Source organism: Gossypium raimondii, chromosome 10 (assembly GCF_025698545.1).
Source record: "Gossypium raimondii isolate GPD5lz chromosome 10, ASM2569854v1, whole genome shotgun sequence".
NCBI lineage: Eukaryota > Viridiplantae > Streptophyta > Magnoliopsida > Malvales > Malvaceae > Gossypium > Gossypium raimondii.
Genome location: NC_068574.1, coordinates 8,347,664 through 8,369,644, shown reverse-complemented (window position 1 = coordinate 8,369,644; position 21,981 = coordinate 8,347,664). Strand labels below are relative to the sequence as shown.

The following is a 21,981-nucleotide window of genomic DNA, read 5'->3' as shown; positions in this document are numbered from 1 at the left end:
GAAATCACATACATCATATTTCATAATTATTCAACAATTTCTAAATAAGTCATTTCTCACCTTGTACTCAATTTATAGCATTTTAGATCCCAATACCTATGAACTTACCTAATGTATTCATATAACAAGTTGATTTGTAGGACTATTCTATAATTTTTCTTTTTCTCGCTTTTCCTCCATACGATTCAATCCTTGATTTATATAATAATTCATTTCACATGATTAGGTTTTAACACCTTAAACCATCTAAGTTCGTGAATATAATATCTTTTATTCATTTTGCACGCTTTTTTAAAGTTTTGCATTTTATTCAATTTAGTCCCTAAAGCCAAAATTATTATATCTTTCAAATTCAAGCTTTGATTTTCAATCCAACTAAAATTCATCACAATATAGCCCTCTAAAACATAATTTTAGAAATTTCATGACAAATTTTACATTGTTACAGCTTTGGTCCTTATACACAAAACTAACAAAATTTACTTAACAAATTAGTCCCTATTCACAACTAAGATCACAAACATACCATTAAACATTTAAAGCTTCAATTTTCATCAATGAAAACATTTTAAAACTTTAACAGTTTTGAAAACAGAGATACAGGTTAGTTGGACCTACTTGCAACGATCTCAAAAACATAAAAATTATGAAAAATGGGTATCCAAATGACTTACATGCAAGAAGTATAGTTTGGGCAAAACTTCAAATCCCTCAACCATGGCTATTCAGGGGAAAAATAAACATGACGAAGATTACTTTACTTTGTGTTTTTACCTTTTTAATTTTCTTTTATTAACTTTAATTTAATTTAATTAAACTTTAATAATTAAAAAAATCAATGAAAGCTTATCATGGCCGGCCACTAACATTTAAAAGGGTAAACTGCTACATAAAACTCTTAACTTTAATCTATTATGCCTTTTAACAAATAAAAACCAATATCCATTTCTCCCATAATGATATCTATGGTACCTAGTATCATCATAATATTAGCCAATTTCATTCTATTAACTAACTGAGGGAGAATTTGCAAACTGATAAAACCTAACGGACAATTTTCCATCTCCAAGTAAAACCTCTTTGATCCTCTGTCAGAAATTTTCCTAATTCTCCCTTTGGGGATTCCATTCTTGTACACATTTCTTGTCTCGATAATCCAAATATGGGAGAAGGTTTTTTACTAATAAATCGATATTCAAAATCATTCCATTCTGGATCTCTTTCTTGATGAAAGCATCGAATTTCTAAATTCTCATAGGGACCACCCGAAATTCCTTCCAGGGCTTGTTGAATTATTTTTATAGATTTCGTCATTTCATTTATTCGAACTAAATAAAGAGCTAATGAATCTCCTTATTTTTTCCATTGGATTTCCCAATCAAATTCGTCGTAACACTCATAATGATCAACTTTCTGAAAATCCCATTTGATTCCAGATGCTCGTATTATTGGGCCAAATAAACCCCAATTTATTACTTCTTCTCCACCAATAACACTTATCCTTTCAACTAGTTCAAAAAAAATAGGATTTCGCGTAATAAGTTTTTGATATTCAATAATTCCTATTAAAAAATAATCACAGAAATCCAAACATTTATCTATCCAACCGTAAGGTAGATCAGCCGCCACTCCTCTGATACAAAATAATTATGCATCATTCTCATACCGGTGGCAGCTTCGAATAGATCATATACTAATTCTCTTTCTCTGAAAATATAGAAAAAAAAAAGGGGTTGTGCACCAATATTGGTTCACAGTCAACAACATCTTCACCTTCTAGAGTAATGATGAGACGAAGAACACCATACATTGATGGGTGGTGACGCCCCATATTGACTATCATAAGGTCTTTTTCTGTAGCTGATAGATTCATAAGTTTAGCTTGTAAGAAATTTTCAAAATCTCAATTTACCTCTTTTTTGTATTTTTTATCCTAATAATTAGTATTAGTGTAACACCCCTAACACGTATCTGTCGTCGGAATAGGGTTATAGAGCATTACCGAAATTTATAAATTAAATAAATAGATAAATCATATCATATGGAATTTATATCAAAAATGAATCATGATGTCCCTTATATGGGCCCTCGAGGCCCAAAGTACACATTAGAAACAAGTCAGGACTAAATCGGGTTCTTAGAGAATTTTTTGGAAAATATCAAAATTTCTCAAAAGTGTAGGGAACAAACGCCCATGTGGTCAGGCCATGTCTCTCACACGGTCAAGAGACACACCTGTGTCTCAGGCCATGTGGACTTTCGAAATAAGGACATACGGTCGTGTCCCAGCCCGCGTCCAAACTTGGGAGCTCTCTGACTTGGGTCACACGGCCAAGACACACGCTTGTGTGCTAGGCCATGTGAGCATACTGACTTGATTTAATAAGGTGTAGGGGTCACGCGGCCAAGCCACACACCCGTGTGCTAGGCCGTGTAAATAATTTGAGTATTCTATTTTGCAATTTAATAGATCCAGGGGACACACGGCCAAACCCCATGCCCGTGTGCTAGGCCGTGTGATCAGTTTTGAGTATACTGACTTGTGCAAATTTTTAAATACAGGGGACACTCAGCTAGTTTCAATCAAACATTTACATATCATCATTGGCCAAATTAACCTATACATGCCATTATAACAAAAATTAGTTTGTTGTATATATATCGAAAAGGCCGATGGAAAGTGTGATGTGCCTCCGACCAGATTCCAACCTTAATGAGCTTCCGAGTTACTATAAAACAGGAGAAATAAAACAGAGTAAGCATTTAATGCTTAGTAAGTTCATATAACATGGAATTTTACTTGCCATTTAATCACATTAAAGTAAACATTCAAGGCATACCCAAAGAAAATTGGCCAAAAGCCCTAGCACATATCCTCATCAACCATGTTAGATATGTATTTCATATGAATATCAAGGAACATATATAAGCTCAACAAGAATCAAATTTCCATATACATACACTTTCCTTATCATGTGTCCATATAACATGTACAATCATATCCATGTATTTCAAGTATATTTCCATAATAATTCATCTCTAATCCAGATTGCCTCATGTCAGAACTTTGCCCGTTGAATCATTAAAAATATCGATGGATACACGGGTAGTACACACGAAGTGTACAAATCTATAATCCGTCAATTCATATACAGGTATGCCCATACGAGCATGTAATCGGGAAGCTCTTTCGAGCCATGTAACGAGAAGCTCATGTGAGCCATATAACGGGAAGCTCTTGCAAGCCAATTATCAGGAAGCTCATACGAGCCATAAACGGGAAGCTCATAAGAGCCGTAATTAGGAAGCTCATGTGAGCCAATATCGGGAAGCTCGTGAGAGCCATGTAACGGGATGCTCATAAGAGCTAAATAACGCGACGCTCTTGCGAGCTGTGGTGTGTCCGCAACACATGCAGGACCACAACCAACCGAGAACCCTTAATGTCAGTGTCATTTGTATCCATCGAATTTCCTAGGTTCAAACGGGACTTAGTACTTGTCAAATATATTTGGATATGTGATCAATACTTCTTCATGGAAATTAAAAATGGCAACTTGTACAAATCACACACACAACAATGCTCAATTTAAAACATTTAAATATACAATTTAGTTACACGAACTTACCTCGACAAGTATTCGTATACACAAAAGCTACTAATCCGACACTCTCTTTTCCTCGATCTAAATCTGTATTGTGTTTAACCGGATCTATACGAAGGAATTTAACTCAATTTAATATAATTCACATTCAATTCAGTCCAATACACATCTTTGGAAAATTACAATTTTGCCCCTATACTTTTAATTAATTACGATTTGTCCCTAGGCTTGAAAATGAAATTCATACAATTTTATTCCTTATTCCAAGCCTAACCGATTTTTATGTATCACAATAGCAGCCAATTTATTTCATAAAATTTAGAATTTTTCCATAAATTTTCCATCTTTTCAATTTAGTCCCTAAATCACAATTTCATCAAAATTCTATTTACAAAAGTTGTTTATCTATCAACAACCTTTCAGTTTCTACCATAAAACTTAAAAATTCATACATACTCATCCATGGAAAAACCCTGATACTTTGATAGTTTTACAAATTAATCCCCGAGATAGCTAGATTAAGCTATTACTATCTCGAAAACATAAAAATCATTAAAAACGGGACAAGATTACTTAGCTAATTAAGCAAAATAAGCTTGCCTATCTTCAATCTCCATAACAAGGGTTTCCATTTATTTTAATTTAGGAAAGATGATGAAAATGACTTAATTTAATTATTTATTTCTTTTATCATCATTATTTTATCATCTTTCCAATTTAACCCTTTACTTTTCTTAAATTTCCAATGATGAATAATCATCCATATCTATTAACTCCTCTAAATGGTCTATTTTCCATATAAGAACCTCAAATTTTGAATTCCATAGCTATTTAGCACCTTTAGCTATTAGAATTCAACTTTTGCACTCTATGCAATTTGGTCATTTTTATCAAATTAAACATGAAATCGATAAAATTTCTTAACAAAATTTTCATACGATATTTCTATCATACTGTAGTATATAAAATAATATTAAAATAAATTTTCTTATCTCAGATTTGTGGTTCCGAAACCACTATTCTAATTTCACTAAAAACGGGTTGTTACAATTAGAGCTAGTTTTTCATCAAAAGTTTTGCAACTGGGAAAAGCGATTCAAAGAAAAATACCAAGTTTTAAAGATAGCTTTTGATTTTGGATCAACTACCTTAAGAGAGTGCCAATCAATTTTGAGACCTCCATTCTTTAATGGTGAGAGTTGTTCTTACCATGTTTGGAGACAAGATTGAAGCCCTTCATCCAAGCAAATGATTATCATGTTTAGAGGATGATCTCAAATGGAGACATTAAAGTGCTAAAGGATAGAGATGAATGAGAAAAATCTGACAAGAAGAAGGCTCAACTAAGTGCTAAGGCCATGTAAACTACATTTTGTATATTAGGGCATAATTAGTACAATAAAGTGTCCAAAATGATAATGTGCCAAGGAGATTTGAGACAAAATTGTCACCACTCATGAAGGAACAAGCCAAGTTAATGAATACAAGATTGGTCTACTCATACTTGGCTATGATATTTTCAAGATAAATTCGAGAGAGTGCATCAAAGAATTTTTTGATAAATTCATCTACATCATAAATAGATTGAAGGCACTTGGGAAGGCTTATTCCAACAAAAAAATGGTGAAGAAATTGCTCAATATCCTATCAAAATGTTAGGAAGCTAAAGTGACGTCTATTAAAGAATCTAAATATTTTGATAAGATTTCATTGGATGAACTCATAGCTTCACTCCTCACCTATAAGTTGAAGTTGGAACATGGAAAGGAGAAACCAAGACAAGTAGGAGTCACATTAAAATCTTGTATCTAATAAGAAGAAGGTAATGGTGATGATGATGAGGAGGAGTAGGAGTAGGAGGGGAGAGGATCATGAAAAGGTGGCCATACTTGCCAAGAAGTTTAAAAAGTTCACGAAGATAGATAAAGGTAAGAGGCTTTAAGAACAAAAGAAAGTAGTTTGCTACATCTGTAAGAAGCTGGGGCATGCCAACTATGATTGCCCATTGAGGAAGAAGCAAAAAGGAAAAAAGGGAAAAAAGAAGCCATGTTAGCCACTTGGAGTGATAGTGATACTTCCAATGATAACGACTCCAATTGATATGACTTTGGAAACCATTGCTTCATGGATCTTGAAGAGAAAAAGGTATTTCTAACTCTTGTGATTTAATTCATATTCTTTTAATGAGTCACAATATGTTTTTGATAAGTTAGCTTTGGAATTTACGACCATGAATTTCAAGCAAAAAAAAAGATTATTTCTAAGCTCAAAGTTGAAAATGGTTAGCTTAAAGTTCAAAATGGCTTTCTTTTTAAAACTAAAGAAGATCTTAAACGTGAAAATGAATCTTTGAAAATATTTTAAAATTTTCAAAATTTTATTCATTTGAAAAAGAAAATCATATATTAAATTTGAGTCTTGAGAGTTTAGAAAAGAATTTTTATTGGAAAACTCCTAAAAATGGCAAAGTGTAAGCATTTTCATTTCAATGATCATAATATACATACTAGTTCCATTAAGAAAAGAATTCAATATAAAATTAGAAAATATGAGTTCTTAAAGGAACAAGAGACCTTATCACTAATGTTCAAAGATCGAAAGCAATTTGGGTATAATACAAATGGAGTGTTTGTTGGAGTATTGAGGGGAAAAGTACAATAATTTAGATCATAAAGAAGGATGGTTAACCTCTAAGCTTAAACTCTATTGAATGTGTGATAACTTTTTGCCTATTTTTGATGAATTTATCTAGAGTATGATTTTTGAATTGGTTAATGATATTAATGAAATCATCCTTAGAAATACTCTTAAGATGCATGCTAGTTAAGACATGTCATATCCATGTGCACATCTTACATGGAGTATACAGAGCTTAACAGTTTTGTTGAAATATCATTTTTTGCAAATAATAATTTGAAATTATTAAAATTCATTTAAGCAAAATTTTTTTGAGAAAATGATTTGAACATGTTCTCACCTTGCTTAGACAAAGAAACTTGACAAATTTGTAACAATTTGATATTTCAAATGCAAGTTTGTAGAGTAGGAAATATACTACTACAAAACAAAATCGTTAGCACTGATTGAATAAATAAATCGTGTGTAAATAAATGAAATAATGACTGTGTCATGGAAGAACCACTGTCTTAGAAGCAAATTTGCCCTGATTAGTGTAATTGTGTAGTGAACGTCGCCCGCCCAAGGTTAACAGAGTACTTCAATATTCATACACCCAAATAAAAAAAATGAAACAAAATTGGTGTTTTTCTTCTCAAAGAAATAGAAAAATAATCTAAAAAATAAATCTAAAAAACTTATCGAAAAATATACTAACAAGAAACACGTGAGCTATGGGAGAAAAGATAGGTTGTTGTTGTGTATTGTTGTATGAAATGAGGAGAATATCTAAGCAATTTGTAGGACATTCTAATGGGGCAAAATGGTAATTTGTAGAGTCAATCCAATAGCCAGAAATGGATTTTTTCAAAGTTGTAACAGCTTAAAAACTGAAAACTATTAAAAGAAAAAATATATGTAAAGAAAAATATCAAAAAATTTATCCAAAAAGAAACACTCGTAGTATAACATGGACACAGACCAGATGAGCGGTGCACGTGTGTTAGGCCTTTAGCCCCAATTACTCAATAAGGGTAAGAGGCAAGGCTATATTTAAACTCTCTTATAAGACTTTCCTCAACTAATTTGGGATATGCCATTTTGCATTACCAACATGTAGGAATCTTATAGCTTAAATTATGAAACATTAATTTTGATGATTTATAGACATTAAAACCATTTAAACATACTTTAAATGTGTTAAAAGAATTCACTAAATGGTTCAAACAGCTTTGAAATGACTTTCTAGTATAACTATCTATTATGAGTTCAAATTCAAGGAAATATGCTTTCAAGATTTGATTTTTAGATTTCCTTGTTATTTAGGCCATTTGATCACTTCAACAAAGTTGTTTTATCAGATGAGAGTTGTTAGAAAATTTCAAGTTGCTTAAAAATGTGTTTATTATGTTTTGAATACCTTAATGGACATTTTCAAAGCAAAAATGAGTTTTTGTAACACCCTAAAATCCTTTATATTTATTTTCGTATGTTGTGACACAATTGTATGTCTGCTTTAGTAGTTATGTGTTCTAAGAGTGTTTGAAAAGTCTTGGGTTCAAGCCTTAGCTTGAGCAGATTTTTGCTTTAAATGATTAAATTCCTATCTCCAATTAGTAGGCTTTTAAATAAATGTTGGTGAAATTTGTCAGAATGGGCCTACTGGTCTAAGGGATGAGTGGCGTGCTATTGTTACCTGAGGACTGAAGTTCAAATCCTTGCATGCACGAAGGGATTAAATTTTTGCAGGGATGGACGGCAATAGTTTATGTTTCATTAAAATTCTGAGTTGTGGGAAGGTTGGAATGATTTTAGGAGGAAATTATGGGATGTGGAAAGTTATCTTGATTTGGGGGATGTTGAATTCGGCTCTCTCTCTCTGTGTTTCAAAATTTCGGTGGCTGATAGAGTTTTTTTCCTTCCTCTCTTATTTTTTTTTAATTTTACTGTCGTTTGCTTCCCCTAAAACCCCCTGCTGCTGCCGAATTTCCTCATTGGTTTTTTCTACTCTCATTTGATTTTTGTCATCTATTCCAAGTTTTTTAGTGCTGATTGTGTCATTCAATTTTCTTTTTGCTGTGACTGTCTTCCTCTCCACCAGTTATGCTCCTTTTTGGTTTTGTTTAAATTGTTTTCCCTCACTTGCTATCGTTGTTTCAAAATTTGATTCCCTCTTTCTGTTCCCAATTTTTTTGACACTAGCTTATTTTCCCATCAAGTCGGCCGTGCATAATTTTGGCTCCTCTCCTTGGCCGAATATTGAAAGGTGAGTTCTACGTACCCTTTGTCTATTTCGGTTTTGCACTCTATCCTGTCAACAGTTGGTAAGTGAGTAGGTGTTTTGTTTCGTTGTATAAGTTGCTGAATGGAAGGTTGTATGTATATTCTTGGGTTTAATTGGCTTGTTAAGTGAAATATGATTAAGTGTTGAAATAAAAGAGTTTTGTGGCTCTTGTGCTAAGTGGAGATCAAGGGTTAGTTGGTGCTTCATCAAGGAATTGAGGGTGCAGTTTTGGTTGTTTTTGGTAAGGGGTTTTGGTTGTTGATCATTCCTTGACGTCTTTTGGCTTTGTTTGATTAACAAATTATGTAGTTGATTGAATGACGTTTTGGTTGAATTTAGGTTTTGGTGTACCAGGAGTGCGACTTAACTCCCAACGAAGTCAGGTGTGTAATCACGTCACCGAAAATGCTAGTCGGTGAAAAGCTGAATAATGGGACTATCTACGTTACACGAGCGTGGGACTGCTCAAGTGGTAGGTCGTGTAACCGAACACAGGCGTGAGATCGATGTGGCTGGCCATGTGCGATTCATGGGCCGGGCCGAGTTGGGTCATGTGGGCCTCATGGACGCGTGTGCCCACATGGGTGAACCACACATAAGTTTGGAATTTATTGGGCCAAGGCCATTTTGGGCCGTGTGGGCCACACGGTCGTGTGAGCCAACATGGGCATGCAACATGGGCTCGTGGGCCCATTTTTCACTGTTTTGATGTTAAGGTTGCACGGGTCGCCCGAGATGACTGTGAACCTACTGTAAGGTTGATAAGCTTACCTAGACCCCTAATTGACTGTTACATCCATGTACGATATATATATTTAAGACTATATATTGAGCATGCTGTTAAACTGTACTCAATGCATGTATGATACCATGATTTGACATGACATGATTGTATGATTCATAGCATGGGGATGGGTTAATATTGATCGGAGGAAGTGTACTGAAAGGCTTCGAGCCTAACTACTGGCAGCTCAGCTGCATATTACTATATAATGCCGCATTCGGTGCTACTTCGAGTGTAGAGATGGGTGGGTTGATTATATCCCTATATGAAGTGTTGGATTGGATGGGGATGGAGTGTAGAGGCTGGTTGGGTAGGATTTTATAATTGCATAACTGCCACTGTTACTGTACTGGGATGGGATAAGGCCCTAATGCTTACTGTTACTCAAAAGGGCTTAAGCCCAAACTGAGATTATTTGTTATTGTCTGTTTGTTTGCATGGGGATCACACACTGAGTTTACGTAAACTCACCCATTCTGTTTAATTTGTACAGGTAATCCACAGACATAGGCGGATCGGTGCGGCGAAGGACTCATCGGCGGCCACACGACTCCTTTTTGCTATTTGATATTTATTTACGGTTTTAAGTTTTATTTTGAGGTATTTTTTTGTAATAATGGCCTCTATGGATTTTTACCTAAAATTTGGATTTTATATTGTTTTCTGTTTATATATGCTAGAAGTAGGAAAAACTCAGGTTTTTAAAAGAGATGAATGTTTTATCAAAATACCACGCACACGCAAATTATTTTTAAAAGCTTCCGTAAAGTATAGTGTTTTGGAAATTAATCACGATTTAAGAATTAATGAAAGATAATGATAAGTTCTAAACGGAAAACGGTTTTAGCAATAATACGGTTTTCAAACGCACTTCCATGTGACATCGCCAGATTCGGCCATAACGTCCAGGCTGGGTTTAGGGTGTTACAATTTTAAAGTTAAGTTTTGTTTAATCCATGTAGATAATGTGCATTTTAGTATATATTAATTGTTAATATATAATTTTAAGTTCATATAGGTTGTATATAGGTGCATTTGTATGCAAGCATGTTCGAAATATGTCACATGTACCTAATATGCCTTTTACTAACTGTATATGCCTTATTTGAAAATTTTAAACCACTTTGGTTTAAGATGCTTTTTGCTCACAAAAAGAGGTCACCTAGTGATTCTTTGATTCAAGCATGTTTGTATTGTTATGTTTGATTGTTTGTACATGTTTTAAGATCATACACATGCTACAATATTTTTTATATGATATAGGAATACTTGTATATGAGTTTTAGCATGTTTAAATTGCATTTTCCTACAATTTTGTAGCAAAGTCTTGAGGCATGCTCTTCAGGTCTTAAGACATCTACCCAAAAAATGATCATTTGATGATTTTGTTCTCAAAATCTCAAGACTTGTGAGAAATGTCTCGAGACATCTAGCCCTAGGCAGTTTATATGTCCATTTTTAGGTTCGTAGGAGCATATAGGGGTGCATGGTCAAGTCACACTTGGTTGAATAAATAATGATTGATTTATACCATTTTAAGATGTTTATTTTTCATATAATATTTCTTAAAGTTCATTATTTACTTGTGAGAAATAATTGAATGTTCTTCTCTTGAATATATTATGACTCATTGTATTTTGCATCAATCCTTATTCTTTCTAAGCTTTGATTTCCTAGAATTCATGACAATTGGTATCTTTCTTTAATTACTTTAAATTTTTATTTGATACACCAAAAAAGGGACAAAAAGATGAACTTTGCATATGCATTTGTTTTAAAATGCTTATCTTTATGGTGCTCATGCAAATGAATTAAAATCTACATGTATACATTAATAGTTTGTCAGAATGCATGAAATTTATTATAACACCCCAAACCCATCCTTATGGCCGAATTTGGAAACGTTACTGTAGTTTGTTTAAAAAATCTTGTTTTAACCAAACTTAGTTGAGCGTTTAAAAAAAATAAAACTTGCAAAACTCTCACAGACGTTCAAAAAAACTTAAGTTCGTAAACACTTATTTCAAATGTCAAAATCTATTTCAAATTCATATGCTTCAAAAATACCAATTTTGAACAAATCTTTTCCTCTTAATGCTAACATTAGTTTAAAACTATTTTTTATTTACAAAAAAACACTTAAGAGTTTACTTAACTCGTTGGAAAAAAATTTCAGAGTTTTAATTTTGAAAATCGAATTCTAATTTGTTAGCTCGTATGATTTTTTAGTTTTAAGTTAAAACTTACAAAAATCAATAAACAATACGAAAACCAAAACACAACCTAAAAACGAAACACAGTCCCAAAAATCCAAGAATAAATTTTCTAATGTAAATCACCATATTTACTTAGACTTAGCCGAGAAAACAATCTGAGCTCCCACACGCCGTCCAGTCCTAAGTCGGAGGTTCACCTGAAACGTACACACAAACAAGTGAGCTAGAAGCCCATTGTGTGACCTGACCCACAAAAAGAATTTTACTATGGTTTTGCATTGACAATAAGCAACTCATAATTTCATACCATACTACATATCAAAGCATATAATAAATCATAACAAAGCTCAACATATATCGAAACGTATCTTATCATATCAGAGTATAATATAGATCATACCATATCAGATCATACCATACAATGTCCTACCCCCATTTGCTACACACCATCTCTGACCAACCAATCACACCAAATAAGACTATAAGAGTCCATCCATCCAATCACACCAATATGTGGCGATGTGCCACTCACATAATTGCAACTGAGCTGCCATATATAAATTTGCGGTTTGGCCACCATAATTGCAGTAAAAGTGCCATATCACACTTCCTCCATCATATCATAACCCACCCCAATGCATATGCTAAGTCACGTTAACATACATACATATCACATAGGTTGCACGGAATGCATACATAAACAGATAATATACAAAACATAACATAACACATAACTTATACAGATCATAGCATAATATATTACATAGTCGAATCAACTAGCTTATCATAACAAATAACAGAATACGTATAACACACAAGCTTAACTCATGTACCTACTTATAACAAACCATAACAGATTATTATACTTATTGGAACTTATTTAACATACCTCCAACACTTACTCATGTTTTTTTACTGAAACTTACGTTTTCCTGGACCTATATAATACCTACAAACCTAGTATACGAGTTTCTTAATCGGCTCCTAATTGGGCTCAAAATTGGCCCAAAAGGCCAACACAGCCGTGTGGCCCACACAGACTGCATGATTTTACATGGCCGTTTGGGATGTAGCACTAGGCAGTTTCAAGAACAACCATTGTTTCATGAATTTCTCGAGTTTCGAACGATAAATCGGGTTAGAATCACACACCTGACAGCGAGATTGATCAACCACATAATCGTACATTTTGAATCCTACAATTGACATCAAAACACATCGATTACAGCTTTGATTTCATGCAACATTCGACTTAAAACACATTCTTCTCTTTAAAATAATAGTCCCAAAATTCTGTACACATACACCCACCTCGAACTAACCGCGACCTACGTCGTTCCAAAGCTTAATTCCTAGCAATTTTTATAACACACCATATCATAAACCAAAAGCCAACACAACCTCAACCTTTAACACCTATCAAAATCAAGATTACTTACACCAAACTTACCCACTCTGAAAATTAGTAATGCGCCAACACGTGCGTATGAAAACGGACAAGAATCAAGAACAAAAGCAAAGCAAAAATGAATGAATGAAGATCGCAAAAATAATTGAAGGAAAAGAAAAGAAGAATGAAAAAGAAGAAAATAATAATAAAATGAATAAATGTGAAAAAAAAATAGGATTTTGGGAAAAGTGGGAAAAAGAAACATGTACGGTTGAGGAGGAACAATACTCCACCAAATCCAATTAGTTATTCTTGTCAAGTTTTCCCCAGAGTAAATTAACACCTTACCACTAAACCAACAGACTCATTCTTGTCATTAGTTGAGTAAAACTAATATATAAGCCAGACATTCCAAGATAGGAGATGGAACAAAAGTAACAAAAATTCAAAGAAAAGATTTGAACCCAAAACCTCTCTCGCACTAGCATAACACCTATCCACTAAACCATATTAACTCACTTAACAAAATTTTGCAATTCCAATTTCTTCTAACCCGATTTTCGGGATGTGACATTTATTAAGTCTTAGGTCAATTATTGAATTTCTTTTATACTTAATTGTTATATATGTCTTATTGAAATTCAATATGTTTATTGTCTTGTTTAAGTGTTTGTACTTAAAAATTTTCAAGTAATGTTTTATTAAATGGGAGACATGTTTTGAAAATGACTAAATGATTTAGGGAAGTTTTTTGAAATGCAAATTTCTCTTAAACATATTTATATATCAAAATGGGAGATTGTTAGCTTTGATGTCCCAAGATTTTGATATTATAATATTAAGGTCAAGTTTAATTATTTATTTTCTAAGTCATTTGGTTAAAATATGATTGAAATTTTTTTTCAAACATTTCCAAAGCATTTTTAAAGACTTGCAAAATACTCAAAAACATGTTTTAAATGTGTTTCATAATTACCAAATGTTCTTAAGTTTATACTAAAGTGTTTCTAAAGTATTTGTTGTAAGGCATTTTGGTAGTCAAGTCTGAAGACATAAGACTCCAAGTCTCAAGCCAAGAAAGTTTGAAACCAAAGTTTTGAACCAAGGCTACATGTCTCGAGACATAGCCTCCCAATGACAATATAACGGCCTTTCAACCAAGTCTCGAGACATACATTGCATGGACATTTTTAAGCACGAATTTAATGCTTACAACGTCTATATGTCATCTTAACAATCATAAACACCCAAAAACTTATGAAAATTGGTTGGTAATGGTGATGGTATTTAACCCCTTTTCTCTCCTTTTGGTTCAACGTGGAGAAAAAAATGAATGAAGGATATCCTCAAGTCACCATTCCTCATTTCTATACAATCAAATATATAATAAAAATTTAATATAAATTCTTTTTAAATTTTTCCATATCATTTCTCAACAAATATCAAGTTAATGAAAGTATAGGAAGCCATATATTACTTTATTGTAGCTTTCTCACTCCAACTTCAATTTTTCTCACTAAAGCTCCATAAATCCTAAGCTGAAATTAATAGAGGAACTAAGCTTAGGAACTTTTTTCCATGAAAATTTTATCAAAATCTTCAAGTGGGTAGTGAAAATTTTGAGAGAAATTAAAGAAATAAGTAATGAAATGGAAGTATATAAGAATGGCAACCATGGGGGCTACTGGCCAGCTGAAGAAGAAGAGAAACTCAATTGATGGGGGTTGTTTACCCAATTAAAAAGACCCCAAAATGGACTTAAGGCCCAAGTCCAACCTTTCCAAGTTTAATTTTGTCAAAATGTAGCCCGATTATTTAATACGAGGTTTCAACGATTTATGGGCATCGAAACCACTAAATATAAATTCCTCCGACAAAATAACAATAAATGGTAGTACAGAGTAGTAGGGTCGAATCCATGGGGACTGACTATCTAATTTCGCCTTTTTCTGTGACTAGAATCGTTGTCGCGGTCACAATCGTGCCCACGACCTGTGCATAGAAATGTTGAAAATAAAAATAAAATGGGGGGTTTAAATTGATTAAGATAATAAAAGAAAGAAATACGAAAAATAAAATAAAATAAAAATAAATGCAAAAATAAATTTAAGAAAATAAAACAAATGGATAAATAAAATATTTTTTTTAAGCTTAGCCTTAGCTTCAGTGTACTCCAATCTTGAATCGATCCTTGAAATAGATTTTTCCTTCCAAGTAATAAGCTGGTTATAGCGACCAAGAACGTCCCAATCGCCAACTTTTCCTTATGTAGTCAATCCTCGTACGGCATGCGAACTGACTCTTGCCAAATTTCTAACTGCGATACACGTGTTCGCTACTTAGGATTTCGACAGCCTTACAATCTGAAAAGCCCAACTCGAATCAACGGCCTCAACTGTGCGGGTCGTTTAAATATGATCTCTATCCCCCTTGACGGACTCCAACTGGCTTTTCCCACCTAGACACCCCAATTTGTTCGCGGGAATTCGAACACAACACGACCAATTCGTCTTTCCAACAGTACGCCAAACAACTCCAACCTAATGTGCACTTTTTTGAATCGAAGATGAATCAACTTTAAAGGATGAATTTGTACTATCCCATATACCGAAAAGATAGAAAATATTGCGTTGAGAGGATTTTTGAGCGGGCTCGTATCTCACGTTTGTTTTATTAGAGCAATTTTCGGGCTAAAGCTAAAAAGGGTTTAGTTAATCATGGAAAAAATCATGCTTTGAAAATAGATTTGTGGAATTGTGGGTGATGGAAAGGGGAAAGGCCTTGGAAGGAAATTAAACCAAAAGATTGAAAGTAAAAGAAAAAAATTGAAATGGCAGAACATAGCACTGACGCAGGTAAGGAAAAAAATAAAGAGTTTATTAAATTCCAAAGGCCAAGTGGGTTTAATTAGTTGTAGCCATTTGGTATTTATACACACTTTTATTGCTAAAATTTAGCTAGATTTTTCCTAAATATTATCACTGAATAATTCTAAATATTATCACTAAATATTATCACTAAATAATTCTAAATTTAAAAATCAAATTTAAACAAGAATTTAAACTAATTAAAAAGTTGTAACAATATAAAAAAAATAAATCAATCTTTACCTAGCCACTTTCAAAAAAAATCTTCAACCCTTCAATTTTTATCCAATCATCTTTGAATCTTCAATCTTTCAATCAAGCCTTCCTTTTTGTCTTTTGTTCCAACTTAGCCCATTTTTGTAAGAGTTTGAATTCAACACACCAACTTCATTCCTGATAAGAAAAATCCAAATTTAATAGCATTTTATTTGATAATTAGCCAAAAATAAATATATAAACCATACAAATTTATCTTGCTATCAAATTCCCCCTACTTAGCCGATGTTTGCCCTCAAGCATGATATCCAATAAAAATAATTTGTCAATCCCTTTCAAAATCAAGACCCCCTTTCCTAGTCAAGCATACATCAAACAATTAGGTGAATCAAAAATAAACAATTGCTAAACTCAATCAATAATCATTTTATAAAATCTCAAACAGTATGTCAAACTCAACTATTTCACTAAATTTAGGCTCAATCAAGCATGTGAAACAATCATACCAAATATATACTTTTATTTATATCTATATACATTTTTTTTGTTTTTTTTTCAAACGTAGTCAAGTCTTTTGATGCGAAGTGAGATGACAACCAAACACCTCACCCCAGTTACTCAACCCGACATGTTCTCTTTATTTATTTTTAACGAATTCGAGACATAATCAAACCTTTTGATGCCAAATGAAATGACAACCCAAGCACCTCATCCCGGTTACTCAATTTCATATGTCCCTAATTGATTTATTTGAAGGCAGCTTAGTTAGCAGAGTGTTACAAGCTTCGGCTCGTTACCAAACCTTTTGACGCAAAATGAGATGACAACCCAAACACCTCATCCTGGTTACTCAACTTGGTCACATTTCCGACTCTTCACTCTCAATCGAGTACTTTCATTAGGCAAATTCAACAAAACCAACAATTTTCATGAAATATTAACTAAGGCATCATATTTTAAATTCTACAAAATATTCATTGATCAAGCTAGCAATAGTTATTCATGATTCACCCACTTATTTAAATAAACTAAACATAAGAATTGGAGGTTTATTTCCGAAACGAATTAAGAAATTATTCTTAGCAAAACACATGCAAAAAGAAAGTATGGCATGATCCAAAATTCCCCCTACTTAGCCTACATTGCCCTCAATGTGCAAAAAAAATAATATGAGTGGGGAAATTGTACTCCCTGTTTATATTTAATAGGCCGGAGGGCGGTGGAAGTGCTCGCTTTGTAGTATGTTAAGGATGTTTGAGATGTTGGCTTCCACTGTTTCGAGACAAGCTTCAATGCAATAAAGTCGTTTATCTACTGTAGAAGGTGGTTGCTCCTAGAAAACAACACGATCAAATGGATTAAAATAATATATTTACTTCTCAAACTAAACTAGAATTCAAAATCAAATAAAATAAATAAATATAAATGTGGGTTGCCTCCCATAAAGTGATTTTTTTAACGTCGTTACCTTGACGACCTGGAAAATTAAATTGTTCGGCTCCTCGAAAAATAATTCCTCCACCACGTGTACTTGAAAGTTCTCGTAAAAGGGTTTTAACCTTTGACCATTAACTTTAAAACATTTCTCGGATTCCTCGCTTTTAATTTCAACTGCACCATAAGGAAATATTTTAGTAATAACAAAAGGTCTAAGCCATTTGGTTCGAAGCTTACCCGAAAAAATTCTCAGTGTAGGATCGTAAAGTAACACTTTCTGGTCAACTGAAAATTGTTTGCGAGATATTTTCTCGTCATGAAATGCCTTGATTTTGTCTTTATAAATTTAGGCATTTTCATATGCGTCTCACCGGATCTTTTCGAGTTCTTGAATGTCTAATTTTCGATAACCTGCGGCGTCCAACTCCATGTTGCATCTTTTTACTGCCCAAAATGTCTAATATTCTAACTCCACTGGAAGGTGACACGGTTAACCAAAAATGAGTTAGTAAGAGGACATTCCTATGGGTCCCTTGTAAGCAGTACGATACGCTTATAATGCATTATTTAATCGTAAGCTTCAGTCTTTCCTATTTGGTTTCACGGTCTTTTCCAGAATTGACTTTATTTCGCGTTTCAAAACTTTCACTAGATTGTTTGTTTGTGGGTGATAAGCCGTGGCCACACGATATGTCATCCCATAACTTTTCAGTAGAGTATCAATTACCTTGTTGCATAAATGAGTTCCTCGATCGCTGATTAATGCTCTCGGTGTGTCAAACCTGGTAAAATCAAGTTTGTTGGAAAATCCACTACAGTTTTAGCATCGGCAAGTCGGGTAGCTTTAGCTTCTACCTATTTAGATACATAATCTATAGCGAGAATAATGTAAAAATTATTAAATGATGAAATAAACGGTCCCATAAAATCGATGCCCCACACATCAAAAATTTCACATACATGTATAGGTGTTAGGGGCATCTCACTCTTTCGGCTTAATTCCCCACTTTTTGACAACTCTCGCATGTTTTACAAAATAAATAAGCGTCAAGAAATATGTGTGGCCAAAACAATCCACATTCAAATACCTTATGTACGGTGCATTTAGGACCGAAATGCCCTCCACAAGCATAAGAATGACAAAAAGAAAGGATAGATTGCACCTCGATTTTTGTGATACATCGTCGAATTACCTGATTGGAGCAATGTTTCCACAGGTATGGATTGTCCCAAATATAATATCGTGAGTTTGTTTTGATCTTGTCCTTTTCAGAACGTGATAGGTTGGAAGAAACAATACCTGTAGCGAGGTAATTTACCATATCTACAAACCATGGGTAAACTGTTTGAGTTGACAAAAGACTTTCATCCGGTAAGTCATCTTTAAGAGGTATGTCATCTTTTGAAAAAGGGAATTTGACTTAAATGATTAGCTACTAAGTTTTCACTTCCTTTCTTGTCCTTGATCTTGAGATCAAATTCTTATAAGAGAAGAATCCATCGAATAAACCTAGGTTTTGCCTCTTTTTTCCCGATCAAATATTTCAACACTGTATGTTCAGAAAAAATAATAACTTTAGTGCCTACTGAATACGATCTCAATTTTTCCAAAGTAAAAACAATAGCTAATAATTCCTTTCCAGTAGTTGAGTAATTGCTCTGGTCTGCATCTAGTGTTTTAGAGGCGTAGGATATGACATAAGGTTCTTTCCCAATTTTTTGCCCAAGGACAACTCCTACACTTCGGTCACTTGCATCGCATATGAGCTCGAAAGGGTAGTCCCAGTTTGGCGGTTGTACTACAGAAGCTGAAACAAGCTTTTGTTTGAGAGTGTCAAACGCATCTTTGCATGCTTGACCAAATTTGAACTCTTTATCTTTTTGAATTAGATTGCAGAGTGGTCGTGAAATCTTAAAAAAGCCCTCAATGAAGTGTCTGTAAAAACCTGCATGACCAAGAAAATAATGAATTTCCCACACAATTGTGGGGTATGGAAGTGAGTTGATAACATTAGTTTTGGCCTTATCGACCATGATCCCTTTAGCGCAAACAGTATGCCCTAAAATAAATCTCTTATCTACTATAAAATGGCATTTTTCATAATTAAGAATTAGATTAAATTCTAGACATCTTTCCAAAATTTTAGTGAGGTTTGATAGACATCTATTAAAACAATTTCCATAAACTGTAAAATCATCCATAAATACCTCAATTATTTTCTCGACATAGTCGAAAAATATACTTACTATACACCTCTAAAATGTGGTTGGTGCATTGCAAAGTCCAAACTGCATTCTTCTGTAGGCAAACATGCCAAATAGGCATGTAAACATGGTTTTCTCTTGGTCCTCCGGTGCCACTAGAATTTGGAAAAAACCTGAATACCATCAAGACAATAGTAGTGAGTTTTTCCCGCTAAACGTTCTAACATTTTATCAATAAAAAGAAATGGAAAGTGGTCTTTCTGAGTTAAAGACTTTAACTTCCTATAATCTATATAGACTCTCCACCCATTTTGGGCTTGAGTGGAAACTAAATCTCCTGTTACATTTTTTATTACAGCAATACCAGTTTTCTTGGGTACCACGTGAATTGGGTTGACCCAATTACTATCAGAAATTGGATAGATCATCCCATCGTCCAATAGCTTTCGAATTTACTTTTTGATAACCTCTATCATTGGTGGATTAAGACATATTTGACCTTCTCTCTTTGGGCTTGCATTTTCTTCTATAGGTATTCTATGCATACAAGTCGAGGGACTTAACCCTTTTATGTCAGTAATCATCCATCTGATAGCCCCTTTATAGTCTCTTAAGACTCGAATAAAATTCTCCTCTTGCAATCCTGAAAGTTTACTTGAAACTATTATCGGTAAAGTATTTCCATTACCTAGATAGGCATACTTCTAGTGTTCTGACAATGGTTTAAGCTCTATTTTTGGGGCCTGCAAAATAGAATGCAACAGATTAGTTTTAGAAGAAGAAAGTTCAAAGTACTTACCTTAGCTTCTAGGGAATTGAGGAGTCTCCAATAGAACAACGGTTTCCCAAATCGGTTCTTTGAACGTCATTATCTCCTCCAATTTATCCATCGTATTGACATCTAAACTTTTGGAAAGTACAGTTTGTAATTCATCCCCTTCATAATACTCATAATGAAATTCCGTTAGTGGCTCAATAATATCAACACCAGAAATATTTGACATTGTGTTGGGTTGGCCCATCGCCTCATAAACATTAAATTTTACCATCTCTCCGTCGAATTCCATAGTGAGGGTTCCACTACGAACATCAATCATTGTACGTGCAATACTTAGGAATGGTCTACCGAGTAGAATATCAGAAGCATTTTTTGAGTGGTTGTCCTCCATATCGATGATGTAAAAGTCTGCATGAAAAATTAGTTCATTTACCTTTACGAGAACATCTTCTAGTACCCCTTCTGGATATACGCATGACCTGTCCGCCAATTGAATAATCACCCCTGTTTCTTTTAAAGGACCCGTGTTTAGCAATTTAAAAATAGATAAATGCATTACATTAATAGATGCTCCTAAATCACACATGGCTTTTTTCATGTCAATATTACCTATTTTGCAAGATATAGAAAACATACATTGGTCCTTACACTTAAGCAGGATTTTCCTTTGTAGCACTGCAGAAACGTTTTCTCCTACATTTACCCATTTATTTCCTTATAGCTTCATTTTGTCGATACATAGTTCTTTCAAAAATTTTGTATAGCGTGGAACCTGTTTAATTGCATCAAGTAAACGAATATTAATTTTTACCTTTTGAAATGTCTCAATGATTTCTTTTTCCTCTCGTTCCTTTTAACTTGGGCGAGCCTTTCAGGGTATAGAGGAGGTACAACAAATGGTTTATGAGGTGCTAGTTTAGTGGGAGTTTCCAGTTCGGCTTCTTGTTTAACATTGTGGTCACGACTAGTGCCAAGCACTAGTTCTAACTATTTCCCATTCTTTACGGTCACAACACTTTCATTTGGATATGGATTCAGCTCGGTTTGAGATGATAATTTTCCTTGGTTCTCCAAACGACTAACCGTAAGAGCTAACTACTTATTTGCTGATTCATTTCTTGGAGATGACCTTCAGTCTTTTGTTGGAAATTTTTGGCACTAACGGCTCACCTTTCTACTATGGTTTAGAGAGATGACTTTGGAGGTTGATACTGTTAAGGTAGAGGTAGAGGTGGTCTTGGTTGATATGGTTGATTGTATTGAGGGTTCGATTCATAGCTTAGATTTGGGTGGTCCCTTTACCCTGCATTGTACGTGTTTGAATATGGATCATAGCACCTTTGAGGTAGCCCTCGGAAGTTCCCTACGACATCTACTTGTGCAGTTGTGTCCTCAAGTAAAATCGGGCACGCGTCGGTAGGATGATCAGGCTTAGCACAAATGCCACACAACCGAGTTGGGTTTGTCTGTCCTGCAAGCACATTTTTAACCACATTAGTAAGTTCATCAATCTTATTTACTATGGAAGGAGTACTTAGCTCATGAACCTTTCTCGTAAGTTCCATAGGTGGTCAATACTGTTG

At 34.0% G+C, this 21,981-nt stretch overlaps 1 pseudogene; it reads right to left on the bottom strand.

Annotated features, from left to right (window-relative positions):
• Nucleotides 1-904: 904 nt before the first annotated feature.
• LOC128033875 (NAD(P)H-quinone oxidoreductase subunit H, chloroplastic-like) lies at nucleotides 905-1,718 on the bottom strand (annotated as a pseudogene).
• Between the last annotated feature and the right edge of the window lie 20,263 nt (nucleotides 1,719-21,981).